Consider the following 13,459-nt stretch of genomic DNA (forward strand, 5'->3'; position numbering starts at 1 on the left):
ACGTCTCTTTCCTTCAAGCCAGAATCCCCTTGAGAAAGGCCTAACACGAATTTCAAACAGCAGGATTTGGCTTCACTGTAGATGCCGACTGCATTCCTGTGAGGGGGGGAAAAAAAATAAATCCTAATGACCAGTTTATAATGAGTGATTGAACAGTGACACTCCACAGGGAGTCAACATTTTTAAGCTCAAGATCATGTAGTAGTGGGATGTGGGCTTTTAAAACAGAAACAGAGGTGTCCAGGCCTGTGATGTTACCGTGAGCCACGCAGTACAATCAGTCCTCAGATGCAGAGGGGAACTGTTGGGGAAGGCAGGAGGAGGCTGTATAGTGATTGCCTGTAAGCCTTACCACAGCCTGACACTTCAGAGAGTGGCAATCTAGAAGATGGCAGTTTCTAAGAAAAAACACATACAGAGGCAGAAAATTGCGACCAGCGATGAAGGAAATGTCCCAGAGACGGGCCTTGTGCAGGCCTTGCCATGGAACTGCACAGACATGTATATGTAAGGTCAAGACTCCAAAGGAAAACATAGAATTGATTTTATTTGTTTTTAATCGTATGTAATGAGGCAGATCATCACCAAAACTGTTCTGCTTTCTTAGCTGCAGCAAGCTTCTTTAACTGATTAATAGCCAGATTCATTTGAAATAACCTATGAGGTAAAATAAGCAAATACATGGAAAGTCCTACCCAGAGACCAGCAGAGCCCTTTGGTTGCACAGCAGCCTGGCTGGCTGCCACAGGGCTTTTGGGGGGTATTGCACCCCCATCTCCTCATCCACTGCCCCTAAGACCAGCGACTACTTGGTGGGAAGAGCTGCGGCACTGCAAAATGCCTGCCTACAGGACCACAGGTGGCTGAGACACCCAGGCGAGCTGTATTCCCCTCCTTCCTGTCCTCTTCACTGAGCTGTACCCCGATGTCACCATGCTGTCCTTCATCACCTGCTGACACCCTGAGCTCCACCCTGAAGCCCCTCCACACTTTACCTGACCCAAGGCACCTGTCTGTCACACCACTTGTGAGACTCAAGCAGAGCTGTGCCTATTTGTGTCCCTTTATTAGTGGTACTCAATGCTGTCATGCAGGTATTTCCACAGCTGTGAGTTATTCAGCATAAACTCCTACTGAAGTAGAGAATAGGCTGCAAATAACCCACCAGGGAACAATTTCTTAAGTGCTAGTCATCCAGCAAATTCCTTTATTCTCGGTTTTTATAGCAGGATTATCCGATGTAGAGGATATGTCCAGGTTATAATGTATTTGATTATTTATAGCAGATATCTTGTGGAGTGAACTCCATTACAAAACGGACAAGGATTATTGGAACTAGACAGATGTGATGTTAATTTCCAAAACTAACCTCATTTTCAGTGTAGCCTGTGCTATTGCTTACACCCTTGAGAATATCACTTTTCTGGTAATTTTTCAACCCCCCAATTGTTTTCCTACTAAGCCTGCTTCAGCCAGCGATTTCTCTGTTTCCCATATCTTTTCTTCATGAATATTCCTGTTTTCTAGTGAAATACTTCCTTCCTTGTACCACCAAATAAATTTCCCCTTATAGGGGGGGAAAAAAAAAAAACAAAAAACACACACACTTTTTTTTTCCCACTCTTCATCCTCCCTTGAGATACATTTTTAATTCTAGATAAACCCCTAAGCCAGGTGTTACCTGGTTTAAATCCCTCATTAAAACACCCTGTACACCACTGAATGGGAAGTCTCCCTTCTACCTTTTCTCCTGTCTGAGCCACTGTCCTGCAGTTTTATCCCACTGAGAGATATAGACACATTTCTGAGTGTGTACCATGGCAGCCTGGGAAATGGTAGTTTATTATTATTATTATTTCTAATGTGCCATGAAGCTGATTTGCAGTTGAAGTTGGGACCACCCAAATTTCTGCACAGACTCTTTCTTCATGCAGTGACCTATGCTCCATCAAAATGCATGTTTTTTTGAGCTCCCACCACGGTTGCTGACTTCATGTCCAGTGCAAGCCCATGCTGGGGATGTTAGAGGCATAGCCCTGCCTGCTTTCCCATGTACTTGTAGACCTTCTGTCCCTTTTTGTAGCAGTTACTCTCTGCCTCCTCACACCCAGTAGCAGCAAGACCCACAGAATCACAGAATTGTCTAGGTTGGAAGAGACCTCAAGATCATCGAGTCCAACCTCTGACCTAACACTAACAAGTCCTCCACTAAACCATATCGTTAAGTTCAACCTCTAAATGTCTTTTAAAGACCTCCAGGGATGTTGACTCCACCACTTCCAGGAGCAATCCTTTCACTGTTTGAAATGCTTCAAACTGACCCAGGATTTCTATCGAGGGAGCCTACTTCTTATACCACAGGGTGGCTGAACAACAGCTTTGCATTCAGCTTCTCTGCCACCTTCCCACTTCCATAAAAACAAACCCATTATCTGGGATTCCTGCCTGCAGATTTCAGAGCAACACACTAACATTAGGCTGGTGTTGGTGCCACCATGTGAAATGCTCAACAAGCCAGACCTCTAGCTGGTCAGTGAAACCTTAACAGACGCTGTGCCTTTGTATCTGCAGCTCAGTCTGCCTCTTCCCTCCGTGTGATGGAGAGACCAGTTCTGGGATGTATATTCATGAAGTTATTCCACAGTGAGTTGATGCATTACAGTGCATTGCCTACAACTATGTTTTTTGTTTATTTTTTATAATTCCATGCATTTATGGCAGCACTTTGGTGTGGTTTCAAAGTGCTGTGCATGGTTTTTATTTGTGTGACTTCCATTGATTTTTTTTTTTTTCTTTACAGAAACTTTGTAGCTAAATCTTCCAAGTGCCACTTAGCAGTGCTAGGATTTCATTCCTATCATCCCTATCCTTTTTTTTTTTTTTTTTTTTTTTTTGGAGACTATTCAGCCAGCAATATTCAGGGTTTTTCTTAATGCCTTCCATCTCCTCTGCACTGCTGGGAAGGGGCCAGCCATCAGCCAAGCAGCAAGTAAATAGACAGCGTGCATTTAGTGTAGTGACGAGCACATATGTTTTTAGTGAAGAGTTTATTTGCCAGAAGAAAAGTAGTTTGAGAATTCAGGTCAACTTTTGGTGAATCACTTTGAACTAATAAATAGAAGAGGTGAGGACAGAAAGGTTTCAGAAGTGCAGAAAAAATTCCTATCAGCTTTTCTGAAACAGATCAGTTCTGTTTAGTTGAGCTAGGCTACTCCTCTTACCAACAGGAAAAACAGACAAACAAACAAACAAACAAAATCAATACAAACAAACAAACAACAACAACAACAACAACAAAAACAAACAGGGAGGGAAGGAGAAAAGGGGCAAGGGATTATCTCACTCCAAACCCAATATCTAAGTCAGAGGCATGAACAAAATCCATTCCCTTTGGCATCCATCTACCCACTCTGCCCAGGCCTTGCCCCATCTCCTGTGCCAAAGGTCCTTTTTCCATCCATTACAATCTTTTATACAGCTCGGTCCTTCCCACTGCGTACCTAGGTTCCAGCTGGAGAATCCCCACCCTCTGCCATCCCACACCCCTCTTTGTAAAGCTCTGCCTGAAATGCCCCTTTCCCAAACCAACCCAGAGCTGCCCCAGCTCGGGCAGCTCCACAAAACTTCCTGCTTCAGACACCAGCGTCAGAGCATGTACTTGGCACTTCCCTGTTGGCTGCTTGTGGTGGTTTAACACTGACAGGCAACCAACTCTCTCACTCCCCCTCCTAAGAAAGACAGGGGGAGAAAATATGATGAAAACAAGCTCGTGGGTTGAGGTAAGGACAGGGAGACTCACCAGTTATTGTTGCAGACAAACATACTCAACATAAGGGAGAATAATTTATTGCCAACTGCTAATAGATAGAACAGTAAGAATGAAAAACAAACTAAAAACACCTTCCCCACATCCACTCTTATCTACCGCCTCCTCCCAAGCAGCATAGAGAAATGGGGAATGGAGGCTAGGGTCAGTCTCTGATGCTTCACCTCTGCCACTCCTTCACAGTCACTCCCTACCCCTGCTCCACGTGGGGTCTCTCCCACGGGATGCTGTCCTTCCCAAACTGAGCCTGCGTGGGCTGCCCACAGGCAGCAGCTCTTCAAGCACTGCTCCCACACAGCTCTGTACCATGGGGTCCATCCCCCAGGAACAAGCCACTCCAGCACGGGTCCCCCACGGGTGGCAGCTCCCCCCAGACCCCCTGCTCCTGCGTGGGCTCCTCTCCATGGGCTGCAGCTCCTGCCCGGGGTCTGCGCCTGCGGGGGCTGTCCATGGGCCACAGCCTCCTCCAGGCCACATCCACCTGCTCCACCAGGGGCTCCTCCATGGGCTGCAGCATGGAGATCTGCTCCATGTGGGACCCATGGGCTGCAGGGGGACAGCCTGCTCCACCAGGGGCCTCTCCACAGCCCACAGGGGAACTGCTGCTGCATGCCTGGAGCACCTCCTGCCCTCCTGCACTCACTGCAGGGCCATTTCTCACTCCTTGCTCTCCCAGCTGCTGTTGCCCAGCAGTATTTTTCCCTTTCTTCAGTCTACTGTCTCCGAGGTGCAAACAGCATTGCTTATTGGCTCAGCTCTGGCCAGCAGTGGGTCCCTTTGGAGCCAGCTGAAACTGGCCTTTATCTAACATGGGGCAGCTTCTGGTTTCTTCTCATAGAGGCTATCCCTGTGCCCCCCACCCACACACACACCTCCCCCCTCCCAGCCACATAAAAGCCAATACACTGCTGAAGCCCACCAGCCCATCTTTACTTCCTAAAAATACCTCTGACTCTGCTCCAGCAGAGAAAGACCCCAGACAGCATCTACGCTCACCAGTAGTACAGAGTGCCATCCAGACAGGTCTCCAAGGGCAAGAAAGGAGAATTAGGGTGGGGGAAAGCAGTTCAGAAACGTTGATTCAAGTTTAATTCACAAGAGGCTAGAGGTAATTTATATTTTGGCAAAAACGTTGTCCTTAACACTTAAGGTGTTAAAAAGCTGGATTCAGTTCTCAGTCTCCATTTTACACAAGGGTTACACAGGAGGGAGAGTGATCTCATCTTCTCTTGTTGAAAGGCAAAACCAAACCCAACAGTGCCTGGACCAGGAGAGTGTTGCTGCACCCAGAGGATGCTGACGCCCTCCACAGATACTCAGTGCTTGTCTTTTCTCCAAACCAGTCAGGGGGAGAACTCAAGGTCAGGTTTGAAGCCACCCAGAAAATGCTATCCCTTTGGCTGTTCAAGTGTCATCAGGACCATGATCCCTTCATCTACTCCCTGTCAATCCTAAATCTGGCTGTTGTTAAAGTACATAAAGAAGCAAGTCCCAGTGAACTGAGTATGTTTCTTTCAAGGATTTCCCGAAACTTTGCTTGAAAGGTGATTTAAATCATATTACAAAATTTAACTTATTTTTCATTTTTAAAATCAGAAAACTCTGTTACTGAGAATGCTCCAGTCTTATGTCTGTACCATGGAAGGACAGGGTCATTTTGGTGGCAGGAGGTTTGTCCCTGTCATGGAGAGAGGAGAGAGCTCAAGGTACCCTATGATAATGTGGAAACTTCTCTCTGGTGTAGGCAAAATTCCCACAATTTTGGTGAAATGAAAAGCTGAGAGGCTCAGAGCTGTTAATACAGTGGTAAGCTGTTACTACAATGCTCAGCCGTGGTTCTGGCTTTTCACATTGAGTTCGGCCCCTGGCAGCAGCCACCAGTGCAGATCATCAGATCATGCAGATCATGCAGATCATTTCGACATCCCAGTCCTTCTTCACAGACACTAAAAACAGAGCTCCTGCTGCAGCTTTGAAGAGACTTATTGATGAGCATTTTGAATAGCATTGTATATTTAAAGACAATCATCATGAATATTAATGTGATGGACCACAGCCTGACATTACAGTGCCAGTTAGGATACCTGTGCCTACAGAGGTATGGTCTGTGTCAGAGTAGTCCCTGTCACCTGCACTGCCTCCCATCCAACTCTGCAGGTCCCTGCTCAGCTACAAAGCTACAATCCTCCCCACACCTGCTGGGGGTCCCTGACTTTTGCATACCCCATTGTTTAAATCTCATCTTCAACTCACCAAATTAACACACCTGTAGTCTAACTGCTGGTCATTTAGCAAACGACCTCATTTAGAAACTAACCCCCTCAGTCCAATTATCCCTATTCTTCAGCCACATGTCCTTATGTAGCAGCATTGCTCATTTATATGCTAATTTTGCTAAGTCTACTTCAAAGGGGAGAATTGTTTGTTAAAAATCTTACACTCCAGCCTCAGTTCAGACCATCTCATTATTTACCTGCAAATTTAGGGAGATATGGGTAAAAGCTCTGTTCTTTTATGATCTATTGTCAAGGTGATCAAAGGAAACCATTCAATATGAAGATCAAAAAGAGTCTGGCTCCCAGCAGCCCAGCAGCTGGCTCTGCCAACTCCCAAAGTCCACAACCTCTGTTACAAGTGAAGACTGATTTTACTATTAAATAACTTTTGATTACAAATTGGAGGGAAAAAATACCCTTCACAATCATAGTCTCTTTAGTAAGGTGTTAATGAAACTGGGCTTCATATCGATATTATCTCAATTATTAGTCAAGGAATAATCACTATGTATACGGTGTCTCTATTAATAATCCTCAGATAATGAAAAATATCCCACAGACATAACTAATACTGCCTGATAAATTGCTGGTGGCCCACAGCTAACCCAGATTTTCTTTTTTTAATATAGATATACTGCTCAAAGGATTTTTAAAACAGGAACTCACACACAAAACTGTTTACTATTTAGAGAAGCCGAAAGCATTGACTGTAGGTTGAAGTATCAAACTGGGACACCTCATGTCCCACTCTGTTAGGGAATTATGTCAGCAGTGTAACACGATGTGAATAATGAACCCATGTTTTTCAGGGCTGACATAATTCCTCAGCCTAAGGAATTTCAAGAATCACAATTTGTAGAAATCCAGTTCTTATAGAAAAGATAACCCACAGAAAATTTTAGCTTTGCCAAAAATAAATGTTAAACAGTATACAGTTTTCCTTAGAAAAACAATGTGAGAAGCAAAGCAGTATATACTTTCAGGCTTTTATCTTCCCTTTAAAGTCAGCACTCTGATATTCAATATACATCTCTTTTCCACACTACAAATGGCAAGAAGCAAGAAGCTAAGAACTGAAGTATATCAGTATATCTGGGCGCTCCATAGGGGCCATAAGGATATACTTTGAGTTCTGAGATAATGAAATGTGCTTTTTTTTTTTTTTTTTTTAACAAAATCATTGATGCATTTCTGAAAATACACCGAGTTCTTCTAAAAATATTGAGCTGTGTCGAGAGAACAGCCTCCAGTGCTGCTAGGGAAGGTATTTTTCATGTTGTGCTATAGCTGTTTTGTGTGATTAGGTATGTTGTACCCTTTTCTGTCAGTCACTAGTAAATGAATACCTCAGAAGGTCTTGGATGACTTTTAGTGCTGTTCTCATTTGGAGCAGATCTAAAGCTGATGTTGCGACCATTTGTTAGCATTAAGGGTCCGATGGCACTTTACAGGAGGGTTGGGGTGTAAGTTCTGGTGTCCTGGCCAAGTTCCAGCATGGGTAATTACATTCTGTCCATCTAAACTTTCCCCTGTGGCTTTCGTTGGCTCAGGTATTCTTAATTTCCTGTCTTAAAATGTTCCATAGTGTTGCAGTGGTGCTGTTAAATAGTTGTCAGGTTTCACCTCGGCAATGTGTGAGATGATTCATACCTTACAGATTTGCAGATATCTGCACGTCAGAGCAGCCTGTGAGACCTGCAGGAAAGGCAGAGTAGAAATGACAAGATGTCATAATGACTATTTCCTCAATTAATTTTCTAATTTTGTGACACTTCAAAAAAACCTCTCTCTCCCATTGTTAATAAAATAAATTCCTCTCTCTCTCGAACCTTTCTTTTCTTGTATGCCCAGGAGAGAAGATAGCAGCTGAACAGAAGTGTGCGGGGCTAAATGAAAACCCATATCCCTGATTATGCCAGCACGTGAAGAAAACCAAAGTCCAGGTTTGAACTCCTGCCTCACCAGCAGAACAGGCAGAATCACATTTTTAACTTTACGTACTTGGAAGCTTTCAGAAATGTCAGTTCCAAACCCAGATTTATGCCCTAAAATCATTCTTACAGTAGTTTTTTTTTTTTTTTTTCTTAAAAAGTACAAGCAAGTCACCAAAAAGTGTCAAAGGTGAGATGAGACCGAGTGAACGTGTACTTTAATTTTCTCCTTGTTTTGCCCTTCCACTGACAGCTAAAAAGCTAAACCAATTCTAAATCACATACTCCATAAAAATAAAATACAACTTCCTCAAAATCCTTGTTCAGTATGGTCTGTGTGAGTCTCTGTTGCTTGACACTCCTTCATCATTATCTGCCATGATTCCTCCTCTAGATAGTTTGCTTCAACATTGCGAAACTTCTGCAACTTCTGAGGCCAGGCTGGATGTGGGAGAGGAGCTTAAAGTATTCAGTCTCTCACCAAAAATAAGTCAGGAGGTGAAGATGTATTTGTTAGGGAAGAGAGGAAGGCTTTTCTACTGGTGGTTTCAGCCAACCCAAAATCTGTGAAGCCCCCGGAGATGTCTACCTGAATCCATTGCTCAGATATGAAGTGGAAAATGAGGCTTTTAACTTCAGCACTGCAATATGTTGCCTAAGGTGGAAGGAGCATCCATGCCATTTTAACGCAAACAACGCATAATGTGTCTGTCTTGTGGTATTATGTCTCATGTACAATTCTGTGATTCTGTGATGTATTTATCACGAAGTGGCAGAAACAGGAGACTAATAAAACGGTGAGATTTCATTCTAATATGAATTTCTGAAAGTCTCAATAGCTACAACCATCACTAGGAGCCCAGCAAAGACCCACTTCTGTCTTTCACACCATCCTGTATAAGAACGATCTCTTTTGCAAGAGCAGGGGAAGAAGCTGAGGTGCATAACAGCTTTATACTCCAGTTTTTATGGCTTTCTCCTCCAAGCCTTTCTTCAGAACTGGATACCAGCATGGCTCACAGTGGAAGCTTTGTCTGCCTTGTCTGCTCAGTAACAATGTGAGTTACTGGCTGGATTACCATTGCTTGGCTGTCCTGTCTGCAATTGTGGAGAGGCTCGCAATGTCTGCAATGTCTGCAATGGGTAGGCTTTTAAACATGCTCTCTTAGAAAGGGAAAGCAAATGCATGCCAGGTGTTGTTAATGACAAATACAGAGCAGTAAAGGTGGGAAAGCATTAATGCTGCTTAGGGATAGCAACGTCTTGAAGAGTCACATCTCCACATGATCAGGTCTAAGCAACAAAATTTATGCATCTCATTTCCTGGCAGAAAGCAAGTCTTCTGAGTCTCAAGCTCTCCTGAAATATGCTCAATTAGGGCCTAATCCTGGAAATCTGAAAGGTGTTGAATTCCCAGGAACCACTCTGCAGTACACTTGGAAAAAAAAAAAATTAAAAAAATTCTGCCACCCTGAATAAAAGCAAAGTCAAAGACTTTCTTAATTAGGACAATCGGTGTTTATATAAAGCCAAAAAGTGAAGGAAAATGTGGTGTAGGAAGTTCCAGTAAGTCAAGCTTGGTTTGAAAGTCAAGGGTTTTTACTTTGCCCTCAGTGTACACAGGCTGGGATCATTTTTATTTTTTTTTTTTAACTGCTCTGATCCTGCTGCCCTTAAACATATAAAATTCCCACTTCAATCAATGGGATCTGTGCATACTTAAGAGCCACCAGGTCGGACTCATAAATGTCTGTCACTGATTGTACAACACATCAGCACTCTCACAGCTGATTAAAGGAACAGACATGTCAACAGCTGAAGAGACCTTTGCACAAATAGGATAGCGACATCATGTCAATATTTTCCTAATGTGTGAATAAGTGCTTTAAGGGACAGGGCACGCAGTATTCAAGAAACTGAAGTGAGGGAGATGATTGGGAGAGCTTACTGAATTCTTATCTAAACACAAAAAGGAAATATTAAATATTAAATCAAATTATTAATACTAGAACATACTATGTTAACATGACACTTCACCTTCTCTAAAGCAGCCTGTTACCACTTGCCTTTGATATATAATATTGCACTAAACATGATTTTCTCTCACTGCTTCACAATGCGGAATAGCAAGGGTGGAAAGGCTTGCTTATTATCAGAGAGACGAGTTTCCAGACAGGGCTGTATGATGTGGTTTCTGGAGGTAGCCAGCAGATGAGCTGCAGCAGTGGGGGATATGCAGTTGGCCTTGAGGCCGTTGGGGATTGAGGTATGAAATGGCATCAAGCCACCCTGAAGTCCTCCAGTCCTCCACCAGTCCTGTACGAGAAGCGAAGCTGCACTCTTTTTCTTCCATCTTCTGTTAGGTATGGCTCAGAAGCAGCTAATCATGTAAGCATAATAGTGATTTTCTAAGTCCACAAATAGTCTAATTATATCAGCAGATTTGCTTATCTAATCACCTAAGTTTAAACAGAAATTTCATCGTTTAGGTGTTTGAATGATTCTGAAGAGCCTTGTCTAGTGCCCAGGACCATCTGGAGATATTACAGAAATGTTATCCTTGTCCCTCCATTATCAAGGACAGTGTTAGAATTCAGAGGAGCAACTCAGAGGAGGCAAATAAGGGAAACTCTGGTCTGACATGTACATAGATATGGGTTTCCCTTCTTGGGAATCCATCTGCTCAGTTGTCTTGACATAAGGCACCTCACAGTGTAGGAGATCTTGCCTGTTTTCTCACTAACAAAAAAGTTACATGTTTATAAACTTTTTTTTTTCTTTCTCACCATTTTATTGAGGGGTAGGCTTCCATTTGTCTCCATTTTAACACAGGAAGAGCAGCCTTCGTTTACATTGTTCTCCCTCTTTTCTTGAGAAGGATATGTGACACAGGAATATCAATTCATCACCAGCTCCATGCTGACTTTTGTCTTTCCTCCCCACAAGCCCTGAGTACTCAGAGTCTTTTTTTTCTGATAAATCTTGTTTCTGGAGAACAAGTCCTATGAGAAGCGGCTGAGGGAGCTGAGCTTGTTCAGCCTGGAGAAAAGGAGGTTCAGGGGCGACCTTATTGCTCTCTACAGATACCTTAAAGGAGGCTGTAGCAAGGTGGGGGTTGGTCTGTTCTCCCACATGCCTGGTGACAGGACGAGGGGGAATGGGCTTAAATTGCGCCAGGGGAGTTTTAGGTTGGATATTAGGAAGAACTTCTTTACTGAAAGGGTTGTGAGGCATTGGAACAGGCTGCCCAGGGAAGTGGTGGAGTCACCATCCCTGGAGGTCTTTAAAAGACGTTTAGATGTAGAGCTTAGGGATATGGTTTAGTGGGGACTGTTAGTGTTAGGTTAGAGGTTGGAGTCGATGATCTTGAGGTCTCTTCCAACCTAGACAATTCTGTGATTCTGTGATTCTGTGATCTTGTGTAACCCATTCTTAGAGTACACGGGCGTGCAGTAGAAGGGACAGAAGAAGAATGCACAAAAATACTTTTGCAACGGATAGGCCCAGCTTAGATCATGGCTAATGAGAAGGAAAAGGAAGGAGAGGCTTCATGAAAAGGTCCTTCAGAAAAGGGCCCCAGAGCTCTCAGAATACCAGGTAATACTTGCCAGGTTTGGATGACTTGCATTAGTTTCAGGACATAAACATACAGGATCAACAATTAAGTGAAAATGCAGAAGGACTTTGAAACGCTTCAGGTGAGCACCTGATGTCTTAAACTGATGGCCAGGAATCTCTGGGGGATTTGGAAGTCCCCAGCAATGATGTGGGTATGGTTCAGTCCTTCCCATGTCAATTTAATGATGTTGTCTGATTTCTGGGTCCTACCAGAAAACTGTTTGGTTATGTGTCAGCAGTATCACAGCAGTGTTTCACTGACACAGTTTCACTGACACAGCAGTGAAACAAAAGGAGTTTCACGTCTGTGTTTTTACAGTAGAATTTGTAATTCTGTAAAGTACTTCAGTGCTTGTGGAACTCATTGCACGAATTAATAAATAATACTAGCTTGGAAACTGCAAGACACTGCTTCAAACCTAAGAGGACTCTAATCCTTTCAAGCTATGAGGACATCTTTTCTATATTCCCTTTCTTGGGATGTAAAAGATATATTTTTCCAAAGCATTTGAACAATTTGACTGGGACCCAAGGGGAAATTCTGGATGCTTCATGGTAGAGTAATGAGTCAGAAAGTTTTCCTGCCAGGGATTGAGAAATGCCTGACCTCATTTCTGAGAACACTGCATGCAAGAAGAAGATTTTTGCCCTTAGTGGAATTCTAAATGTTTAGTGCAGACCTCTGAGCATAAGGCAATGGCATCAATTTCCAAAAAAGAAAGATTTTATGATTATCTTTGTATTTACTTATAGAGAAATGCATGCTTTAGGTCAAATTTTAAATCTCAAGAGCTAAATTTAAATCGTTGTTTAGGACTAATTTTAAATGAATGTATTAAAAGGAAATAATAGTGAAGAGTTTTTTATTATTGTTTATTAAATATATAGCTTTGACCTAAGCTATAGCTTTGTATACATAGCTTAGTCATCTAAACCCTAAATCTGGGAAAGCTGCTGGAGGTCCACCCATTTGCACCAAGGCAGGATGAGCCATATCTATTGCATTTCTGACAAATATTTATCTGATTCTTTCTTAAGGACCTCCAGTGTTGAAGACGCCCCGGGCAATCTATTCCCAATGTCTAATCTGAGTTGTCCTTGCTCCAAATGTAAATTGAGTGTTTCTCATCTGATGTGCTATGGAGAACAACAAGCACATATTAGCCCTGTGGCTATGTAGAATAAGTTCTACTGAACTGGTGGCAATTAAAATTTCATCCTTATTTGTTTTGTTTTTATAGTGCCTACATCTGTAATCAGCATACATGTTTCATAAAAAGAATTACTACTGGACCTAAGTAAAATTATACATGTAATTTCCAATTTTGTATAATTTTCTTCTGCAAAAGATCCCTTACCCTTTAGGCACGCAGCAAAAAGCCTGTGGCATCTATTCTTTGGGTGACACACTGGATAAAATCCCTAGTGCATGGCATGCATGCAGCACTTTTGCAGCACTTTGCCTTGCTTTTTTTTTGCTTTGTTTTGCTTTGTTTTAACATTTAGATCAGTAAGTCCATAAACAATATTATTCACTTAAATTCCATTTATTTGCCACATAACTGGTTGAATTGACTCCATCAGAATTTGACTGCCACATGATCTCAGTATCTCATCACCAGATAAATGCACATGGGCATGTTTAAAAATCTATGGGAAAGTTACCAAAGCTGATACAAAACTGAAGTTTTCTTTATGGTAATTGTATGAATATATGACATTGTACAAACGAAGATCCTAAATACATAAAATTTTATTTATTTATTTATTTATTTAAGGCAGTAAGTACCACTGCCTTTAATGAAAAT

General features: G+C 42.5%; 1 long non-coding RNA gene across 2 annotated transcripts in view; it reads right to left on the bottom strand.

The window, feature by feature from the left end:
- Nucleotides 1-220: 220 nt before the first annotated feature.
- Nucleotides 221-13,459, bottom strand: part of LOC119716899 (uncharacterized) — a 39,782-nt gene continuing 26,543 nt past the window's right edge. For both annotated transcript variants that reach the window (XR_011809233.1, XR_005265705.2), the window contains exon 3: nt 221-7,797. This is a non-coding gene — a long non-coding RNA (uncharacterized lncRNA). The remainder of the gene's footprint in view (nt 7,798-13,459) is intronic.

Source organism: Anas platyrhynchos, chromosome 4 (assembly GCF_047663525.1).
Source record: "Anas platyrhynchos isolate ZD024472 breed Pekin duck chromosome 4, IASCAAS_PekinDuck_T2T, whole genome shotgun sequence".
Classification (NCBI taxonomy): domain Eukaryota; kingdom Metazoa; phylum Chordata; class Aves; order Anseriformes; family Anatidae; genus Anas; species Anas platyrhynchos.